This window comes from Prinia subflava, chromosome 1 (assembly GCF_021018805.1).
Source record: "Prinia subflava isolate CZ2003 ecotype Zambia chromosome 1, Cam_Psub_1.2, whole genome shotgun sequence".
Lineage (NCBI taxonomy): Eukaryota > Metazoa > Chordata > Aves > Passeriformes > Cisticolidae > Prinia > Prinia subflava.
The window spans coordinates 68,048,570-68,053,257 of NC_086247.1; the positions used below are offsets into that span (position 1 = coordinate 68,048,570).

The 4,688-nt window shown below is 37.9% G+C and overlaps 1 long non-coding RNA gene across 1 annotated transcript; it reads left to right on the forward strand.

The window, feature by feature from the left end:
* The first annotated feature begins 458 nt into the window (after positions 1-458).
* Positions 459-2,641, forward strand: LOC134563387 (uncharacterized). Its single transcript, XR_010083353.1, has 3 exons — positions 459-572; positions 1,268-1,342; positions 2,575-2,641. It is a non-coding gene; the product is annotated as an uncharacterized LOC134563387 (long non-coding RNA).
* The last annotated feature ends 2,047 nt before the right edge of the window (positions 2,642-4,688 follow it).

Genomic DNA, 4,688 nt, shown 5'->3' on the forward strand with positions numbered 1-4,688 from the left:
AAATAGGGGCAAGCTTGTTTATGGTTGAGTGGGACAAAATCCCTCATTCAAGTAATCTGGCTTGCAAATTCAGTAGAAAAATGTGACTATATCACTATTACTGTGTCATCTGTTACAGGGGGGTGATTTTAGCTGAAGAAGATAATGGGATTTGAGATAATTTTGAAAGCAGATAGTCCTCCTTAGAGTGCTGGGAATCACTAATTTTTCCATTAATTCTTCTCTATGTAAAATTTTTTAACATGAGTTTGCTGTCCAGAGTCTTACTTGGTGAGCGACTGAAACAAAACATGATTATTTTATAAGATGCATGCTGAAATAATGAAAGAAAGTGAATTCTGCTTCTGCTCCACATAGTCATCCTTGCTGACAATTTAAGGTCTTACTAGCCTGACTTTGAGCCTGTTACAGAAGGACACAAATTCTAATTCTAATCAATTAATCATCTTACCTGTCTGAAAGATAAAACTATCAGGACAGGAATTGCCTCTTCCCAGATGTACACCCTGAGTCCTTCCAGAATGGGTCCAAGCTGCAGCTACATCCTGGATGCTACAATTATGCGAGTGGTGGTAGGTATTAAAATAAAACATATTCAAAGTATATTATGCTTTGTGTTTAATAAAAACTTAAAATAAAATCTGGTTTGGGGCATGAGAGAAAGGAGTTCAAATTCTAACAATATGGAAAACTGTGCACTCCAGATTCCTAAACTGCAGAAAATGTTATTCCTGATGCAGTTGTACTAAAGAGAGAAAAACCTCCAAACATCAGGAAAGCAATCCTATTTGCCTCCAAGTATTTGAAGGGAAGAATTTAAGTGTGAAATAATGACAAATCGATTGTGCATGTAGAGCCAGTGCAGTGTTTGTCACACAGCCAGTTGTTATTCTGATATCAGCCATTTAGAGTATGCATGTTTGATACTGCCCACCCACAATGATACCAGAGTCTGTACTGAAAAACAGAAAATGCATTAGAAAGCTATGTGTTTTCCACATAGGTATGAATCATATTTTCAGGACCTTTGTTTCTACACATTTTAAAACCCAGCTGTAACAAGGAAAATCAGAAACTATAACATGAGCCTGTAGCTCCTAGATCTTATGAATTTCAGGTTATGGGCAGATTCTTGCATCAATATGAAGATTACCAGCATTTAGCTGTAGATGGGTCATTTATTTCTTGCTTCAGTTTCTGTTTTCATATTCATGAACCAGAATGTGCAGTGTTCCTAGCTGAACTTCTGTGCTTCTGTACTTCACAGCAATTAACATCCCTGACATTGTATCTCAAGATAAGATGCTCGTCTCAGAAGACTGTGAAAGTGAAATGTAAGAGGGTAGGAAGTGAAATGTAATCTGTCATATTTAAGCCAACTCTTTAATAATAACCCATTCTAATAAGGACAGAGTAACTTCATTTCTTTCCAGTTCTTAACCTCATGTCTTTGTAATTTACATCATAATTAGCATGTTATGAACAATATCACCTGAGTATCTCTGGACTTCACAGGCTTTTGGAGAGCTAATTAGCTAGAGATAAGGACTTCAAGTCAGCTTGGAAGAATGGGATACAGCTGCAGTATGCATACATTTTTGATGTGCAGCATGTTCTCTTTCCAGTTAGGATTTATATGTGAGGCATTTGCAGATTGACAGGGAAGAGGAAGGTCTGTGGAAGTCTGGAAGTTTCTCATGAGCATAGCCAAGCACTGTAGTCATGCTTTGTGCCAAAACTTGTGTTGTTGGTTGCATGGGCTTCCTGTTTTTCACATGGTGTTTGCATTTGCCCTTTGCTCTCTCAAAACAGGCAGATAAGATACCTGATGACACTCTATGCACAATATCATGAATGTCAAACACCAGTATTTCTGTGCCTTACCTATCAAAATGTTCCCATCTAGAAGCCCTTTCATGCTGTGTCCAATCAGCAGACAGTTCTTTTTCTAACAATATTTAGTTGCACCTTTAGTTCCAATGAGCATCAACTGCTTCAAAAAACATCAGCTGTCCCCTGTATTGTTGTGGCGAGGACTAAGCACTTACAGCAACAGGGACTTCTGAGAAGCACCCTCTGAACGAGGCGTGGCTGGAAATTCTACCCTGACTATATCTTAAGTGCTTCCCAGTGAAGTGAAAAAAGTGATTGTCAGTGGAAAATTTCAAGATGGGATTGAAAAACAAAAACCTCAGGTAGCCATCCAGTATTTTCCTACAGTTTGGTTTTATTTCCTTTAAATTGTTGAGAGAAGTTAGTGACTCCGGGAGATCCTGAGCCTTCCTAAATTTCACCTTTCACCAGCACGGAAAGAGTTAAAGGCGGTGAAGTTAAAAATTCATGCTTGGTCTTGCAATAGTATCATAAAAACCTGAGGCAATATTTGTTTTCAATGACTTCATTTATGTATTAATTTATGTTGAGTCATTGTTCACTTTAAAATCAACATCATGAAGCTGACTTGAAGTAAGCAGTGCAAGGGCTGTGTGCATCCTAAACAAAACAGTTCAGTGACTCCAGTTTTAGCATTTTTCTCACTTCTTTTATGTTGTCTTTTTGCCATCAACACCACAGAGACACTCAGAAGGAACTTTACATTTTGACAAGCAATCTAAGCTATTACCCAGCCTGAAAAGTGAATGGGCGTGGGAAACTTATCTTCCCTTTAAGTAAGTATGAATGTCAGAAATGCTCTTGATATGTGACGATTAGCATTCAGACAAAGCAGTGGCTGAAATTGCTCAAAGTAGTCATAAATTGGTGAGTAGAGCTGGCTTTATTTCATTTGTGAATATAATGCTAAGTTGTCATTGTCTTTAGAAGATAAAAGCTAGCTAGAGGATGTGATGGCGCTTTCCTCTATATGAACTGTTTGCATAAATATCTATTTCTTCTGGTGGCTATTATTTCACTGAAATACCTACTGAAAGTAAACAATTCTTTAAATGTTATGAAAAAATCACAGAAGAAATAAGGTAAAAAAATATGACAATGCTGTTTATTGGCTCAAATACATGGACTGACCTAAAGATTCCCTATCAAGTGTCCAAGGAAATCTTTGTGGTTTTGCCCCCTGCTTCTCAATCACTAGTAACAATGACTAAACTCTGTGCTAATCCTGTAGCACTTTTCCTTGAAATTTGTTTCCTTCTTTGTAAAACAGTATAAGTTATCCTTTCATATAGACTATTTGTGTGTTAAAGGGGAAAAGAAAACATTATTTTACTTCATTCTTCATGCATATTATATGGCTAGGGGTGCTGTTTTTTTGCTAGGCAACATTTCCCTTTCACATTTCTAAGGTCTGGTAGTCTGAGGATAATTATTTTATTTTTCCTTTTTTTTAATATTGGAAATTAAAGAGAGAATTTAAAAATAATACTTAAGAGCAAAATGTATCCATTATGATGTTTTTCTGCAGTGGAAGAACTATAGTTAGAAAATGTGCTTCTGCTAAAAAAGTACTACTTTTTTGTTCCTTGGAATTCTAACTATTTAGTAAAGACTGCATTTTTCTTCTTATGAGGAGCATAGGTCCATAGAAACTTTCTTTAGACTAGTTGCTTAGTGCAGGATAGAAGCTGTAGAGGATCCAATTCTAATTAAGCAAGGTGAAGTGATTTTCACACAATGTTTTCAACCGGAGAGCTATAAGACAGCATCATATATAGCTCTGGGGGTATGAAACCTTCCTTAGTCATGTTTATTAGATGCATCTGGCACTTCCTTATAATTTATATGCAGTAAATTTCTATAATAAATACTAAATATACATACCACATATTTACTATCCTGCTATTATGTCTTTTTGATAATTTAGTGGTGGATATGCTTTGCATTTCAAGTATTTTCTTACCCTGAGTTTCTCTAACTATGAGTGGAACTGTGTCTTAGGATGATTACTAATTGCTTAGGAAAACATTCCTCTTGGTATTCATGAAATCAGAAATAGACTTCGGTTTTGCTATGCATGTAAGAAGTTGCATAATGATGTGATATGAAAAAAGATAAGAAAAACAAAATAATAAACAGTAAAGTATAAGGTTGTTTTAAATTCTCTTGGAATTGAGTGGAGAGTTAAACTTTAGCACTTTAGCACTAGAGGAACCTATTATAGAGTATTTGCCAGCCAGTTATAAGTGTGGCTGATTATGCCTGCGTGGCCTTGTTTGAGATGCTGTTGGGGGTTAGATTTGGTTTTGTTTTTTTTTTCTCTTCTCACAGAATTTTTTCCCATAAGTTTCCAAGAAGCTTTAATGACTACTTAGTCAGGACAAAAAGAGTGCTTGAGGGATATGGCAGCACGAAGCTACACCTATTGTTTTTGAGTCCCTGGGAGTGTCCCTCAGACGGGAGAGACGATTAGCTTTGGGGAAAGGCAAAAAGACAGATCTGGGGGAGGGGGAGGCACTCTTGCTCTCAGCGCCGAGGAGGACGGTCAGGCTGTCCTCTGCCTCGTCCTGGGAAAATCTATCGTCATCTGCTGTGTACCCGGGAATCCTGAACTCGTTTTCTCCAGCCTCTCCCACCACCGCCGCTGCTTCTTCGGACCTTTGAGGCTCTCCTGCTACTCTGTAGCCCTGCACTGCCCAGCCCTGCCGGGACACCCCTGCTGTTCCAGCTGCCAGCGCAGACCTCATCTCATCCACCAGCCCGGGACTTTTTTTTTTCCTTCCTTCCAGTTCGGC